This window comes from Gnatocerus cornutus, chromosome 4, assembly GCF_029298725.1.
Source record: "Gnatocerus cornutus isolate USDA-ARS CGAHR chromosome 4, icGnaCorn1.1, whole genome shotgun sequence".
Lineage (NCBI taxonomy): Eukaryota > Metazoa > Arthropoda > Insecta > Coleoptera > Tenebrionidae > Gnatocerus > Gnatocerus cornutus.
The window spans coordinates 16215545-16234430 of NC_142236.1; the positions used below are offsets into that span (position 1 = coordinate 16215545).

Sequence of the window (18886 nt, forward strand, 5' to 3'; positions counted from 1 at the left end):
TTTTACATTTTTTACGTAAAAATGCTTTTTTATCAACTTCTTCCAGCCGTGGTTATCGATGCCATCCTCAAAATTCTTGGAAAGAAACCAATGTAAGGCAAACGGCTTTCCATAGCTTCGGTTATTAATTTTTTGTAGGGTAATGAAGCTCCAAAGGAAGATCTACAATTCTTCTATGGCACTATCATATTTTACCAAGCATCAATGGAATTTCATCAATCACAATGTTTTGAGTCTAGAAAAGCAGCTTGTTTCAAGTGACGTCAACGGTTTCAAATTTGACACATCAAGCATTGATGTGCCACTTTATAATTTCACCATGGTTAGAGGTCTGAAAAAGTTCGTCTTGAAAGAAGATGACTTTGAAAAGGCTAAAAAGAAACTTGAGCGACTAAGAGTTGCGTCTTTCGTCTTTAACATTTTATGGTACATTATTTGCTTTTGGATAGTCTTCATTGAAATTGATGTTATTAGTAAAATTTGTAACGCTGAAAGAATGGCTTGGATGTCTTTAACAAACTAATAAACATACTAATTTGGTGTTTTGGCGTTTTCGGCGTCTATTTGAATTCTTAATAGAACCTACACAGGCTGTTTTTAGTTTTGACTTAAACGCACTTACGGGGGGCAATTGATTGAAATATATTTTATTTTCATTTTTTTTAAGATTCAAAGTTATGAGATTACTTGGTAATTAATTTAATAATCTTTTCAACTATTTATAAAACTCACCGCTAAGTTAAGTACTCTCCATGATAATTTGAAAACTGCTCTAAAACTCAAAAAACGTTATTTTTAGTGATTTTCTTATGTAATTTTGCATTTAACTCAAGAATTATTACGTCGGTTTTTCATTGTAATGCATTATTGAAGAAACTGAAATGTCGGTTTTTTGATGCGCCAAGTGCATTGTTGTCTGTTATAGTTTCGAGGTTACAAGACAAAAAACAATGAAATTTTTTTTAACTTAATTAATTAAATTAAACAACATTTCTTGAGCAAAATGTGAAAAAATGTGAAAAACAGAATTTTTGAAGCATAAACTCATAATACATCATCTTGCACTTAACGTCACGTCTTTCTGTGCAAACTTGTACTGATGGATTGGAAGGCGGGGCTTCGATAGTGCGAACCGTAGTCAGAACGGGCAGAACAAAGTCAAAAGTCAACAAAATGCTCCTTTTACTGTGTGCCGCTGAAAAGATAGTGAACGTCGAAAATGATTGACTACGTGACAACATCTCTAGTAACGAAATGCAGGCTGTATGAAGTAAACCCAGTTGCCATATGCCTAGTTATAGTTTATAGTTTATGACAGTAACGGACAGTCAGAATCCTTGTAGTTGGCGACTACATGGACAATTAAAAAATCATTTAAATCAAATTGTTTTCATATTCGAAACTGTTTATTTAGACTTATAATAAGTTCATTACGAAAAGTTTCTAAAATGTCGCTCGAAATACGTCCGAGTTTTTTCAACCTCTATCTATGTATAAATTGGTTGGGTCTGAACTTCGGCGATTTTTGGGCCAAACAAACTTATTATTACTATTATTAGTGGAGTTACATTGTAGCATTGGCGCATAACCACGCGCTCGCAAACGCCCTTTAAATGATTGAAATGTTATGATAAATTAATTGACTATTATGAAAATATCAAAATTAATGACTTTTGTAAATACTAGTAATTTTTAATTAAAAGAAACGTACTAAAAACCCTTTTTAAAAACATGTTTTTAAGTAAAGACTTTAAACGTTGTAAGATTTCTTTGTTTTGCTTGCGTAGCAAATATGGTTAGAAATGCAGGAAAACACCTATGACATTCTTATAGACTATAAAATTCTCTACAAAAGAGTCTGCGGCAGACCTTCTCTAAAGTGTCTAGTTTGGGAATAAAAGAAGTCAAACTTATAGTAATGTCACAGAGCCACGTTTGGATTCGCGCTCGCTCGTTTCCCCAACAAAATTGGCAATTCAGTAAAAAATTGTATTTTTTATCAACAATGACCAAACAAGAAGGGATTTTGTTACTTCTGAACATAAATCATAAATAAGTTAAAAGAAAATGTGAACTAATTTCAGTTTTAAAAGATTTTTGGTCATCATTTTTCAATATTTCTATACATACTTAACTTGAATATTATTTTGAAAATTATGCGATAGTTAAGGTTATTTGTATTTTCAAATTTGCCATTATTTAAATCATTTGAAAACAAAATTAATATTAAATAATAAAACTAAATATTATTCTATAGGTAATGTAATAAAATTCATTCGTACCAAAGAAGTAGTATTTTATGTATTTAAGTGCGGAAAATAAAGTTTTATAAGGGGACTTTAGTGTATGCTTTAATCAATATTAGGTAAAACTATTCACGTAGGTGAAGCTTACTTTTTAATAAGCGATTAGGTAGGTACTAGTTAAAGGGTGGGTTTCACCAACCGCAGTTAAATAACTTAACTGTCGAATAACGCTATTTTTTAAATAAGTGTGACAGCTGTCGTTTCACCAACTTCAGTTAACGTTTATTAATCGAATAAAACCACAAATAAACTAACTGGGCAAAGTTGGTCGGTTAAATCAAAGTTAATTCAATTTTTTTACAAATAAAAGTTGCTCTGACGTTTAACAGTGAAAATGGAGTATAATCCGTAAGTTAATTTGGAATATTGTACTTATATATGTACATAAATCTTGAATTTTATCAGTTTACTGACTTCTTCATCGTCATCATCTTCGTCATCGTCTCCCGAGACAAGCTCAGACGAAGAAGAGATAAGAGCGCCAGTAAGACGTCCAAGACCCGTTGTGCGAAGAGATCCGTTTATAGAATATAATGAACAAAAATTTAGAATGCGATTCAGACTTTCTAAATTGTGTGTAATGGAAATAGTAGATTTAATTCGTGGGAATTTAACATTTTTAAGTGATCGAAATGGTCCCATCAGTCCTACGTTACAAGTGCTTACGTGCTTACGCTTTTATGCTACTGGAAGCTTTCAGATGTGCATTGGAGATCTAGTAAATATATCAAAATCATCTGTGTGCCGAATTATTCATCGGGTCACCAATGCCATAGCAGCGTTAAGGCCCCACTTTATTAATTTACCAAATACCAGAAACAAAGTTTTGCAATTACACAATGAATTTTTTCATCTTGCTGGATTTCCTAACGTTCTTGGAGCCATTGACTGTACACATATTAAAATTCAGTCTCCTGGTGGAGAACATGGTGAAGTGTATAGAAACAGAAAGTCATGGTTTTCCATAAATACTCAAGCGGTGTGTACAGCGAATTTAAAGTTTGTAGATGTTGTTGCTAGATGGCCCGGTTCCGTCTACGATTCTAGGATTTTCAGCAATTCAAGAATTAGAATGAAATTAGAAAACAATGAGTACCCAATGTTATTTACTTGGCGATAGTGGTTATGCTTGCAAGAGATATCTTTTAACTCCCATTCTCAATCCTAGAAACAGAGCAGAACAGCGATACAATAATGCACACAGAAGAACGAGAAATGTGATTGAACGCAGTTTCGGCGTGTTGAAAAAAAGATTTCCTTGTTTAGCCATTGGAATGAGGGTACAAACTGCAAGAGTTCTACCTATTATCGTTGCGACTATGGTTTTGCATAACATTGCAATAGAAGTAAATGAAAAGGAACCAGAAGAAGATCCTGATATAGATATACCGCACGTAGATCATCCAAACGATATTTTTGATCAAGTTGGAAACGAAAACGTGGCCGTGCGTACAGCTTTAATTAATACAACATTCAACATATAAACTGAAAAGTAAGTCACCATCAATAAATGCTATTATTTAACACAACTGTGAATTAATTTTTTGTTCTTTCAAAATATTGAAGATTATTTCTAAAATTTCCATCTTCTTTTTATGTTTTTCTTTTTTCATCTTTAAACGTTCTGCTTGCATATCGCTACACGTGCAGTTTTTATATTGCGCACGAATTTTTGCTTTAAATTTTTGTACTTTCGATGTTTTAGGAGAAACTGGAATTTTTTCTGGTGTAATGGTTGGCGGTAATTCTGGCAGTGGACTACTGACTGCGTTTTGTCGTGGGCTGACTTCGCCTTCATTCATTGTTATTTCGTTCTCTGTAATTTTTACATTTAAATATATTTTACAACAACAAAATTATATTTTTTTAAACACTACCATTGCTATCAAATGGATTTTCTAATGGTGTCATTGTCGGCCTCAATAGTTCCATCAGAACAGCGTCGCGTCCTGTTGTTTCAACACCCTGTGCAATTGACCCACCCCCAGTTTTGTAAATCTCAACCTGTAATAAGCACACATATATACGTATGATATAAACAATAACTTTTCTTACCTTTTCTTCAGCAAACCGTTTTTTTGTTGACTTTTTTACATTTTCATACAGAAGCTTCAATTGTTGTGAAGTACGTGGGCCGGTTTTTGCCGCAGCATTAAATTTGACGACAATCGAGGACCAAGCTTCATTTTTTGCTTGGAAGCAATTGAGTCTGATTTTTTATTTTCAATAATGTTTTTCTTTGCAGCAACTAATATTAAAAGAAACCATTTTTCCTCTTCAAGGAAGTTTCTGGATCGCTGCCGTTTTGGCTTTGGTGTTTCCATTATCTTAAAAGCAGTTTTACGTAAGGTCACTACATAGAGAAGGTACTGCTATTAGTTACTTATGGGAAATTTTTAAGAGACAGAAATAGTATTGGATTTACATGTGTATGAGAGAGATGCAAGATTCTAGGGAATTCTTTAGAATTAGTGATGTGAGATGTCATTTTCACAAATGTCATACTCAAAATCTTAGGTTATGACATTATTTGTGGTCTTTGAGTGTGATCAAAAAGATATGTTAAAAAACTAATTATAAGTTGAAACATCTGTGTTGACCTTAAAGGCAGATCGCTTATCTAATATTGAAGTTTGCCAATAAAACATATTGTGCACGAGCGCACTTCTGTGAGTAATTCATATCTGAATGTAAGACGTTAAGCACTGAACACAAATTAAATGTACAAACTAAACTACAAAATGGGTAAATAAATATATAACTATTTGCATTTTTCTATTCAAGCCAGAAATACAATCACAAGTAATAGCAAAATTGATGAACTCTTAATATCTTGAGTGATTTGAATTGAGAAATTTCCAAGAGTTATTAGTTTCGTTTTGGAGTGAACACATGTAGAAGATTTTATTGGTTCACTAAAAATGTAATATTTTAGTAACAATATAATTCTGTTCTTATAAAAAATTACCTGCTACTTAAGTAAAAGTTATCTACAACGTGATGATTTGGACATTTTTCGTAAAACAAGGTGGTGATCCATAATTTTCAGTTTTGATACTTTTAATATCGCAGAATACATTTACTTTCTAATTATCTCTTCATAATCAACCATTAATGAGATCTACAACATACAGCAGTAAATTGATCAATTATGGCTTAACGTCGTTTTGTGTGATCCATTCGTTCATAGTTTGTTTTGAAACGTTATTCACCAGTCGTTCTTCAGCCTATTAACGATTTAAAGTCTCTTTTTCTAAGTCCTTACAGTAATAGTAAGGTATTTGTTGGGTCTAAAAGAATTAAAATTTGATTATACGTACGTATGTTGGTAAAATATCTTCATAATTTAAACACCTGCACTGCGGTAAAATTGGACAAACAGCATCATTATTGTGATGTAACTAAATCTAATATTTATGTACATAAATTTCATGTTGAAAAATGCATTACAATAATAAAATGTAACGTTAGACTAAGAACATGTGTTTCTTATACATATAAGAAAATGAACGAATTAGTGAATTCATTAATAGAATAAATAACATTATTATAAAAATGATTACATTTACAGAAAAAGTTAAGCACTGACGTATTAAACATTGAAATAAATATTAATATATATTTCTTACTGCCCTTCGCATCTCTATACTTCTACTTCCACATCTGCTGGGTCGAAGCTCGTCATCACATTCTTTATTAACCTTTCTTAAAAGAAAGTGAATTCTACTTTTGTAGAATTGCCTAATTATTCTTTTCGTTATTTGATGACAAGAAGGCAGATTATAACTGACCGATTCTAAACAGAAATTTTCTTCAATGAATTTCAACGCAGTCTCTCCTTTCACAAGACAGCTTTCATATTTTCTGAAGTGAATTTCTGCTGCCTTCAATAAATTGTAGACTTCACTGAAATAGTATCAAGATTACTATTTATTTTAGTTCTTTCTACTAGTTAATATGTAGTATACCTTGTTGGGTAGGTGATTTTTGAGGAAATTCCTTTAAAATATGTTAGTAATTTCCAAGGAGCAATTGGAGGATCATTTGGGTCGGTAGCTATTGCTTTCAAGCAGTTTGCACAATTTATAGCATAATTTTTTATTACATGTTGAATGATGTATCCTGCCAGGTAGTATAAACTGTGCAGTTCTGTTACATCGATGTCGGGAACGAAATCAAGTTCGAGCTGATCATTTTCAGAAGTTTCGGTATGCAGCGCACGCAATTCTTCACTTTCCTTTGAGCTAAGAAAATTGGCCAAGTATATAGAATCATCTATTTCGTAATTGCCTCTTTTATTTGGCTTGAAGAATTGCGCCACCGAAATTAATTTTATTGCCATTTTAAAAAATTTCGGGCTTGGCACAGGATTGATATATCGAATTTGGGAAAATAAATTTTCCAAGGCATCTTGACTAAAACGACCTAAACACACATATGTGAAACCTTTTTCTTGGAGATAATACTGGCCCAGTTTGATGGCATTGGTTGTGGCTAACACAATCCCAGTTTGTACTGGTTTCCATACATTTTTAATTCCAATCTGTACTTGGGAAAATAGGTCGATAACGTCTCGCAGGAAGTTGAGGGTTTCATCATAAACTGGAATATCAACTTCTAAGACAATGCAAAAGTCTTCGTCCGGCTTGTAATAATTTTAAACCATTTATGCATGGTTTCGCAAAACCAAGCCGTAGTCAGGACCTCATTCGGTAATAATTGTCTTTCGACACAATATTTTAAAGCTGTAGACACATCGTGGTGAAACAGTCGGACTGCCAAACTGACTTTCATCTTTTCAAAATGCGTGGGTTTTACACAGATGTCTTTTAGGTATGAGGCTAATTTTAATTCTAGGCGGTTGTCAATTGCTAATAACATCTTAATGTGTTCTATGTCAATTGTTTGTGTGGGAAGTGAATGTTTTAATTGAATAGCTGTTGGTAGGAAGATTTTGTGGCCATTTGTCAATGAATCTCGAAGATTTTTCAAAATATGGGGCGGATCAGGGGAAAAATATAACTTCCGTGATTTATCAGTCGGATGTGCTATGTGGCCATGCACTTCTGCATGCCTACGTGCGCTGATATTATATAATTTCCAAATGGCTTGGTTTTGGCCTGCCATGTCGGTGATAACTATGCCCACTTTCAAACCCAAAAATTCTGATTCGTGAACCAAATTTTCTATGTCTGTTTTGACTACTTCGGCATTAAAAGAATGACCCGTAAACTGGTAGCCAACAATTTGTTTCCATCTTAATGTGACCCCCGCTAGCATGTAAACTAGACCATGACAAGCAATTTCTTCAAAGCCACCAGTGGAAGACGGGATAGTAGGTTTTCCCAAAACCAAGCCACTGTTAGGATCAAAATCGAACTTGGGAGTAATGGCCATTTCATCAATGAGGATACAACAGTGTTTTTCTTCCTCCGCCATCAACTCTACTCTAGGTTTTAGGGCAATCAACACATCATTTAAAATACCAGGGAGAAATTTAAGATGTTGAATTCGTCTTTGGAGTGTTCTTTGACTAGGTAAAGGTTGGCCTACTTCTCTTATTACTTCATAGCCAGTGCCACCGCACGCTATTCTTATTTTGAATGCCTTCATCATGGTCTCATCGCTCCACTGAGAACCCCTTGCTGTTTTTCGCCTTAGGTATTGTTCTTGATCGGGATTTAAAAAATGAGAAAGTCCTATTTTGAGGCTTTTGTAAATTGTCAATTCAGCTTTAAGTTCTTCGTTTTCTTTTTTGAATTTCAAGTTTTCTTCTTTTATTTGTTGGTAAGCACTAGTAGAGGAGCAAAACGAAACTATAGATGAACAACGGAAATAATAAATCAGTATTCCTACATTTGTGTACCTGTACTATCCTTAGATGAACTGTTTGAGTTAAATGGACCAGATTCGAGATAGACTGACTGGGAATTTTTAAATGCAAGGGGCTTACGCGTTGTTAAGACGGGATTATCTAGGAGGAAATTGGAATTAACTGTTGTAATGGTGTGTTTGAAATCAGCACCTGTACAATCCTTTGATGGACAGCTGAAGTTTAAAAGAAAACTACTGGAGTTCAAAGGGAAAGCTCTTAAAGGAGCAGGTTCGGAATAGGTGGACTTGGGACTTTTAAGTGTAAGGGACTTACGCATTGTTAAAATGGGATTATCTAGGAGGAAATTGGAATTAATTGTTGCAATCGTGTCGTTACAATCAACACCTATACAATCTTTCGATGACCTGTTGAAGATTTGGGATAGGTAGTGTTGGGATTTACAAGTTTAGAGAACTTACGTACTCGTAAAATTGGATTATCTAGATAAAAATCCAATTAATTGTTTAATTTATGTTTGAAAATCTTTTATTTTGAAAGCCTGTACATTTACAAAAAGGACATAATAAGTAATCCTACGTATGTATATAATCTATTCTATATTATAAAACAATAATTCTGCATGTATGTACATTTTATGGTGAACCTATACTTTACCATTTTATAAAGGGAAGTGAAATGGGATAATTTATTTGTAATTGAGGTAGTGATAGAACTAAAACATAATTTTCGTGATGCTTTAAACTACCGTGTACCTGAGTAGATTGGTCTAAATCTTAAATCATTAATTTCATATTTTACAAACAATTCAAACATTACAGAATAATCCTATTTTTATGTTAATTTTTATTAAGATGTGAACAGAAATGAATATAAAAACTCACCTTAATGCTCCAAATCCATTTCAGTATTTTTATGATACAAATGTGTATTAAAAACTTACTTTGATTGCATGGCAGATCCTTTATTTGTGCACCTAAAAATAAATGTGGTACAGCATTGCTTTTTATGTTTAAGTCCTTTTTGATGCTTGTGTTGAAACCCAGTGTAAAATCATTTGCACAAAAATGTCTCTACAAGAAATATTGCATTAGTTTTTCAACTCTTCTTTTTGACGGCAGTTGTTGTATGTACATTCACAATCTAATAAACAAAATTGAAAACTAAATACTCTTGACTTAATCAAATGAACACATGTTAGTGTGCCAAACTGTTCATACAGAAATTTAGACTAGTGTAAAAGTTTTGATTTTCAGCATTGTACAACAATTGCCAGCTTTAAATACGTACATCACAAACATGAAAATGTTTAATAGTTGCTTGTTTTCGCACAGCTTTCAACCACATTGCTCTTATATTTACTCTAGTTTTTCCTAATATAAATCAAAACATGTAAATTTCCATTAACCACAACACATCACATAACAACATACCATTAGGGCAACTAAAAAACCTGACATCTTCGTTCCGGTTTGTTCTTTTGCAACCAGAAACGCAACAAATTTGAACCATTTTGAAATATGTACTCAGGGTAGCAAAAATTTCAAAATCAAATTTGACATTGACAGTTTGTATGAAACAAGTTGGCCAAACAAACGGTGAAAAATACCTATGTCATTTGTATGGGAGATTTTAAAGAGATAGAACGTTATACGTCGCAACCGTTGTCTGTACCTTCTCTATGTAGTGACCTTACTACATAGACATTATAATAATACTTACTGGACGGAGCATAGAGAGAGATGACTGGTGACAAGATCTAAACAAAGATAGGTAGAAAGAAATCAGCTGATGTAGTCGACAGAGACTCAACTCGATTGTTAATGGGTGTTACCACTGTTAAAGCAACATTATTTTGTGTTGTAAGCTTTTTGAATGTGTTGGGAGAGAACCAGCTGAAAAAAATGAATTATGGGTTGAACTTTTCGTTAAATTATTTAAAAGTACCGCCGGTGTTTTCCAACCAAATGACCAATCAACGAATCGACTACATCACGTGGTATATCGGTTGAGTTTTTATCTTTGTCTAACAACATAAAGACTTTATCTTCTATCCTTGTCCCAATCCTGTCACCAGTGGTTTCTGAACACAAGTTTAGTATAGGCTCCGTCCATATATTATTATGTCTATGCCTTACTACCGCGCAGAGCCCGGCAAGCTCGCGACGATTTCTGACTCGCGTTTTTCGACGCGCGGCATACAAGATTGACCTCCTGTATACATATCTCCTTGACCATAATAAATCGATCAACACACTATTATTTCTTGTTGTACTTGGCTTAATAATTCATCGGAGAAAAACTGTTTAGATGCAAGAGAACCATCATGATCATGATCAACATCTTCGCTCTCTTGACTCCTTTGCGCTGCGATCATAAATCAAATACTTTAGATGAGTAAGTACGGTGTGGTTGGCGGAATGAAAACACTAGCGCCAAAGTGTTCGTGGAGAGAATTAAAATTGAAATACGATTAGTATTACTATTATTTTTATTGTAGTTTCACTTAAATTCAAATAACCCAAAAATCGCTGTTGTAACTTTTATTTCTTAGTAGTACGTACACAGCACTTTAACTGATGTTCTTGAATAGTTTTATGTATGTTGGGAACAGCCAATCTTGCAAACGATTAGTTTTGCCCCGGTGTGATTCATTTTCAGATAACATTTTCCAGTTTCTTCCTGTTGATTATCGGTTTCGTTATTCATTCCTCGCGATTTTTCGCTAGAACTCTGGTGTATCCATCTATGTATAAGTCCACATGTCAAAACTTTACATTGTTCTTTATTTTGAGCGTTCATCCTTCCATTTTGTGCCTGTTCATCTGGACAAGAGAATCTCTTGTTTATTCCTAGATAATTGAATGTGTTAACTCGGTTTAGGGAATCATTATTTTAGTATACCTTTCTTTCCTGGCATACTTCTTGAGGAACTTTTGTTAATGGAGAACTTGTTTATTCCTGATGAAAGCAGTTCAGTTTGTTTATTATTCTTTATAGCTGGTGATGGTACCTGGACCTGATGTACGTAATGTAAAAAATTGATGTCCTGTGGCTTTAATTTGTGTAAAATCATTTCTTAAGCTTGGATTTACAACTAATTTCAACGTTTTGGAGAATGATAGTGTGACAACACCACACATTTGTCGGCGCAGTTTGTATATTTGTAACAACCATAACAACTCAGTGCTCCTAGCAACCAGTTCGGCCAATCAGAATCATTAGAATCATTCACGTGGCATTTGCAGCGACCGCAGCGCTCTCTCACAATTGTGGGGGAAAGTTTTAGCAAAGTTTCAAACCTTCCAAATTTAATCCCGGTCCTCTTAGGGGAACTCATCTAAAGTGTTTGATTAATGGCTGCGATAACCTCAAAACCATAACCAACTATCATAAAATTCCCTAGATTTCGAAATCAAGTTTTTTCGTTTAAAATAACGCGAAATAGAAAAAATAGCGTATGATACTTGTTCATAATGCATTTTGCCGTACTTACTACTTTATGACACTCCTCGCTACGCTCGTCGTGTCCTAAAAACGTGCGTGCGGCAAAATGTTCATTATGAAACGCGTTTCATAATATACTACATTGGTGTGACGGTGACAGAAAACAGCGAACGAGTGCTATTTGCTTTTGTCTCATGAAAAAACAGGCGAGCAACATGAATTGAAGCTATATTTTACTGAATTAAAACCAATTTGTTTAATGGCGAAATGTTACTTGATACGACAATACTCCAGATATTGCGACTGTCAGTAGTTTTCTCGCAAAAATGATCGATTTATTTTTGTTGCCCAAGACAAATATTCCGATAACTTTAATATTTGCGGAAAATGCATTTTTTCTAATTTGTACAAAATCGTGTGGTGTAAGTAATATTGAATATTGAAAAGAATCACCCTGCATTCAATTCAAATCTTAAAAAGGGTAAGTAACAAATTAGACTGTATATCTACTTGTTTGATTTTTCGTCCTAGAAATCCAACAAATGATGCAATTTTTAAAATGGTTATTAAAAATAAACATGAAATGTAAAATTTAGTTGAAACCTTCTAGTGCTTAACGTTAAAAATTATCCAAAGCTTTCATAAAAGTTATACAGGGCTATTCACATAACTGAACGACCTGAAATTAAAAAAAATGCAATCAACAATACATTTCCAGTCTTGACTTGGGTTTTCTAAATTAAAATTTCAAAAATACAATCAGAGATGCTTTATATCAACCAAAGGTGTCATAAAGAGTTGTCAATTTTTGCAAACTAAACTTAATACTCCTAGTTATCATTGTCTTCGCGAAAATGTTCTACGACAAGAAAAGTGACATGATGATGATGTAGCGGCTGCACAAAGATATTCTGACCGTGCTACACACCCAACAGACAAAATTTTCCGAAAATTGAAAAACGATTTAAGAGAAAACTAGCCCTAACAGAAACGAGTTAGAACTAGAACAGCCACAGGTATGAAGAATGAAGTTGCGGTTCTTTAAGATGTTACAGAAAATCCGCACGTCAGTCAAAATTTTGTGGCAGTCTGTCTTCAGTTTCAAGAATTATTTCTGCTAACAAATTTCGTCTATACCACATCATGTATGTTCAAGAGCTGTAGGAAACCTGGAAGATGTAAAAGCAAAGATTACAGCAGCCTGTAGATCGGTTACACCAGAAATTTTGGAACGCGTGCGGCGATCTTTTATGAACAGAATAGCTTGTTGCGAAACAAATAATGGCCAGCATTTTCAACACTTGATGATTTGTTTCCAATTTTTGTTAAATTTGTTACTGTTACATAAATTTGGCTTCTAGTTTTGTTATCTTAATAAATCGTTGAACAATAAATGTCAGTGTGGTGATTTTTTTAAATGTCAAGCATTAATATTTCAATTTACTAAAAGCGAAGGTTGCTTTGAAAATGTATAATGGGTTGCATTTTTTGAAATTACAGGTCGTACAGTTATGAATAGCCCTGTATACAAATTTTAACTATATACGTTATGTTAATTAGTAGATGAAGTCTTAGTTCCGTAAATTTGTTCGTTTTTGGTCATAGAATTTTAGACAAGATTTTTACGTTACGCCAAGAAAAAATAATGCTGCATAAACGTTTTCAATAATTATTATTAATTACGTTTAAATACAAACAAACTGGGTATTAATTTTAAGAGTGTCGTATTTTCATGTATACTATTCCTTTATCAATATACAATGTGAGAAAATTCAATGGTTAATTTTGGGGCTAGTCTATTAGATAGTGCACTGAAGTAAATTTAACTTTCCGCACAAATTTATTTGCCAACTATCATATGTGGCGAATCAAAAATATAAAATAATTGGTTGCTACATAACTCAAATTTGGATTTTCAATCTTCTTGTTCAGCAGATTTTCTCAGATTCTTCAGATTCTGAATTTCCTTTTTCAATTTAGTTCTCCTGGATGTTGACACCCACAACATTTTTGATGTTTATGTTTCCATCTAAGGTGCGGAAATACTGGGCTATGTTGCCACTGATTCTTCTTTCTGGCTTTGGAGTTTTCTAATCTTTGGTTGACGTGAGGGACATTGTACCTGAAATATCGATACCTATTAGCGATTCACGGTCGGTAGAAGTCACGGTGAATCGAGTATATACGGTGGCCGCATCTCTCTAGCCGAACAGAATGATGACGTCACAGTCGCCCTGTAGAGAGCGGTTGCATGAACATTTTACGATTATTTCAATTAAATTTCGCAGAAATAATGTTTAAACTTTTATTAACATATCAGAAAATTATACAACGATTCTTTTCACTTTAGGGAAAATCATTTTCTAACCATTTCTTAGCTATAATTTAGCAGAAATATTATTTTAACTGTTATTATAATTTTTAATTCTGTAACATGTTCTATATGTTTTTTAAATAAAAATAGCAAACAAACACATAATAATAAAAATGAAAAGTATGTATCTAATACTAGTGTTGGTACCCATGAATTAAAAGGATTATACAAGATATAAATATAAGACCTAAAACTAGAATACAGAGAGAAATACACAAAACATTATAATTGTGGGGTTCAGAGAAAAAGTGGACCAAAACCTTAAATAAAAAATGTTTCTGTTAATTAATGTATTCATCAAACAAAAGCTTGTTTAGTATTTAAACCAAAAATGTCAGCTTTGACAAGAAAACAAAAAAGTTTTGATAAAATATTAGGTTATAATTTTTTCATTTTTTTTAGCATTTTTAGATTTTATGTGTGTACGTGACTTTCTTTTTGCCCCCGCGGATTCTTCTTGACTAGTATTTAATCTTTCAACTCTTATATACAGGGTGATTTTTTAAAAACGGCAGGCGTTGTAGAATTTTTAATTTACTATAACCTGATGATTTTAGAATGCTTCTAAATGTCTTAGTATATTTTGGGCGATATTCAACTTTTTACTTTTGCAAGATAAGATAATTATTAAATTTATTATTTATTATTAAATTGGGAGTCATTTTTTTTCATAATTTGGAAGATATTAATTTTCATGATTCCGAAATGTGTAGTATGTTCTATTTTTACAAAAATATTTTTAAAAAAATTATCAAAAACGAAAAAAATTAGGCAATTAAAGTTAATAAAATCTAAAAAATCTAAAAAAAAAATATGCGTGCCAATTTAAAATAAGAAAGTTGAGTATCGCCCAAAAGATACTAAGACCTTTAGAAAAATTCTAAAACCGGCAGTTTATAGTAAATTAAAATCTATTTAATTTCTTTTTAAAATTTTTGAAATTGGTTCATAAATAAAAATTTTACAACGCCTGCCGTTTTTTATAAATCACTCTGTATGTGCGTTGAAGAATATATGTAGTAATAATTTCCTCTGGAAATTCTTTAATTTTTTTTTATTTCATTAGTAATAGATTTAACAATATTTTTATTTTTGTTTACGGCTTTACTGTGAAAAGATTTAAAATATTTCTCAAAATTATTTGCAGTCTCAAGCCAAGACACTCGGCACTTTTTGATGTCGGTGTCTGATCAAACGCCACCTTGCATAAACACAATAGAGTTCAGAACGGTTGGTCATTTAAAACGTACTCATTGTATTTTACAAAACTATCAAGTTAGAAAATGCATTTTGGCCTCATTTTCGTACGACGTATCGTTAATAATTTTTGTAACAAAATATTGTACTGTACACCGTAAATTATTCACTGCTGTAAGCTGTAAAGCATTATTGCCACATATCGTCGGTTTAAGTTGTTAAGTTGCTAAGTCCATTTTTGAACAAAATGCGTTTTCAATTTTATAAAAAGAATAACAGAATAGTACAGCATTGGATCCTTTCATGTGTTATGATTTCAGAATTAAGAACCATTCTATTTTCGTTCCCCCAAAAAAAAAAATTAAGATATGTCGACCTCGGTTAAAAAAATCGAAATGGACTTAGCAACTTAACGACTTAATAAGCTGACAATATATTTTTTTAACGCACATATATGAAGGTAAAAAGATTAAATACGAGTCAAGAAGAATATACGAGGGCAAAAAGAAAATCACAAACACTGCTAAAAAAACAAAAAAAACCAACACTAGTATTATATACATACTTTTCTTTTTTATTATTACGTGTTTTTTTGTTATTTTTAATTCAAAAAACAGATAGAACATGTTACAGAAACAAAAATTGTAACAACAGTTAAAAAACTAGGAAAATATTTCTGCTAAATTATAGCTAAGAAATGGTTAAAAATGTATTTCCCCAAAGTGAAAGGAATCGCTGTATAATTTTCTGATATGTTAATAAAAGTTTAAATATCATTTCTGCGAAATTTAATTGAAATAATCGTAAGCGAAATAATGCAAGCGCTGTCTACAGGGCGATTGTGACGTCATCATTCTGTTCGGCTAGAGAGATGCGGCCACCGTATATGCTCGATTCACCGTGGGTAGAAGTAACTAACGGATACTTTCGTGTCGCTACGTTGGATTTTTGAAATAACTAGGAATTAAACATTGGCATCACTGTCTGTCAAATAAATTTGTCATTCAAATTTGACAATAAAACGAGATGGAATCAACTATTGCAAGACAACCAGTCATAGGTAAATCAACTTTAGATGAGTAAGTTCATTGTTACCATGTAAATTTAAGTTTGGAGGCAAACCGGAAAAATCTAAACTTCTGTGATCAGCCACTTGGGGTCACTAATAAACATTTAACGTTAAGGTCACTAGATCAAATTGTCTGTTTTATAAGGTACCGCTGTTAGTGACAAAATGAAAGACAACGATATCTTCTGTCTATCTCTACATGCGCACTAAATTTTGTGTTGTTTGTGTGGACACATTGCTTTATGAACTGTCAATTCTTGTCAAATATCGTTTGTAATAAAATGGTTTGAATGTGCGATTTCTCAACACGAATCGTTATGGTGTATTTGTTTCCTCCGCCGTAAGTTAATACTATTTGACGTTTTATGTACGACGACTTTCCACAAATTTCAGAAAACTCCAAATAGAAGGTAGATGGCCCTATCGAAGCCGACAATCATTGTGACATTGGTTAAGCAGTACGTATTGGAGGAATACTAAAGTTGGTTTTTGTATATGAACCCTTGAGTACTTCTTATAAGGTTATGGAATTTTGTACCTGTTAGTTTACGAATTCCGTGAACTAAATTTAAATAATGTTCCCCCAATTTGTCTTCAATCGCTTTTGTGTTTCAATAGCCCCAATACCAACATGAACTTCTTGCATTCAGGCGAATAACTCGTTCATCTTATTGTTAATATGAGTTGAAAATCAAATCTATGGGCAAGAAAATGGAAGAAGGAAGACCACTCACATGTGGTACATCACAAAACCTGCGTTATGGACAGAAATATTATTTCAAATGCCTAAAACACAAGCAATGATATTGTAAAGTGTAAGTATATCGGCCTCAACGGTAAACGTTCTCAAAATGTGTTGTAGGACCAACTGACTGCTATCCTTAATGTAACAGCGGGGCCTCATAAACTAGCAGGTGGACAAGACACAGTCATTGCACTCATCACTTGAACAGTGCAGATACACAGTCTTATAAGGAAGACACACCATCGCTTTCAACATCAGCGGCAGAAGATGGTTGGTTTGAAGCCACTGCTACCTCCTCATAATGAATGTGAAAACTGAAAATGCAATGGGACATGAAATATACATAAGATATGCAAAACTGGTTCTATAGTTTAATGTGGCGTACGAAGGTCCTAAAACGCATTCAAATGGTCTCCTGTAGTGTTAAAAATAGATGTAATTTTGTATTTCAGGGTGATTTAAGTAAATAATTTTAACATAACCTTAATATTTGTTCTTGATATTCATTCATTTTGTTGCAGTTGTTTTGCATAAACTCATTCAAGATCTTAAACATGTCTACTTCTTCAAACTTGTAAATTCTTTCTTCTTAATAGCCCCTTTAAAATATCTCATGTACTTCATTTTCTGCTCATGTACTTGCTACTTCCATTTGTGCAATGCTTTCTCTCAGTTACTTTAACATCTCATCATTGTTACTACATCGTCGGGAGAAGCTACAATATAATAAGTGCTAATAGCATATTCTATTTAGGGCGTTACTGCATACAAGTCGAATCGTTGAAGATTAGAAAAGACAGTGCTTGAAGTCCGAGACCGTTTCTGAGTGTTGCACCTCCTTAACGTGCTAAAATGGAATCGGTTCTAATGTCGGTTCGCTCACCTCTTACGTATTCACATAGTCTGTTATAATGTTGGAACCAATTTTCTTTTTGTACCCACGGTTTATTTAAGTGTATTTTAAACAAATAAATTTAAGATAACCTTACATTTTGTCAATGACAAATTTTACATCAACAATTTTATGACAATTCCCTAGAATCTTGCGTCTCGTTCTAACCCATTGATTTATGGACTATGTCTGTCTCTCTTGAATTGCGCACTGGAAAACTAACAGCGGTACCTTATAAAACAGATAATTTGATCTAGTGACCTTATTTAACGTAGGTCTAGTTGGCAAGGATATTAAATGACAAGCATAGGTAAATTAACTTTAGATGCGTAACTTAGTAATAACCGTATGAAATAAAGATTTAAGGTCTGTGATCTGTCCCTACGTGTCGCTAATGAACAATTTGGCATTGATCAAGTTGGCAAGTTTTTTGCGGAAATGTAATGACAAACCTGACAAATGTCGCAAGCATTGAAGTGTTTTAAACTATCCGCGTTTTTGTAGATTGTAGATTTTGAAGTGCTGCTTTTCGTGGTTTCGAACTTCATTTGTAATGTTATACAAATTTGACAGCAATAATTACACATCAACTTTTGAAAGGTATGGTGTTTCCATTATTTTCCGATAGTATCTATAATACTAATTGGTATAATAAAATGCTAGGTTGAGTCTTTGGAGAGAGATGTAGCGTGATTTAAAACATGGAATATCCCGCTATGAAATGAACGCATTGAAAAAAAAGGTTGCGTATCAGGACGTCAAGATAAATGCAACAAAAGCCAAGGTTTTCGTAAAAATGATGAAAAACTTTTCAAAGAATTGGAAACAGCAGTTAGCACCAATGGAGCATAATATACTGAAAGGCCAATAGGTTTATGAACTTCATCTTGCACACAGTCTTGGTAGATCAAGGGGTTCCGAAAAGATGCAATTCCTACAATATAATTATGAAGTAAGATTCATGAAAGTTGTGTCAGTCAAAAGAGAAATACATGAGTTATAATTTTGTAGGAGCATGTTAAG

The 18886-nt window shown here is 33.1% G+C and overlaps 1 long non-coding RNA gene across 1 annotated transcript; it reads right to left on the reverse strand.

The window, feature by feature from the left end:
* Nucleotides 1-13379: 13379 nt before the first annotated feature.
* Nucleotides 13380-18001, reverse strand: LOC148176428 (uncharacterized). Its single transcript, XR_015769910.1, has 3 exons — nt 17741-18001; nt 16765-17687; nt 13380-13708 (listed from the first exon to the last, which is right to left on the reverse strand). It is a non-coding gene; the product is annotated as an uncharacterized LOC148176428 (long non-coding RNA).
* Between the last annotated feature and the right edge of the window lie 885 nt (nt 18002-18886).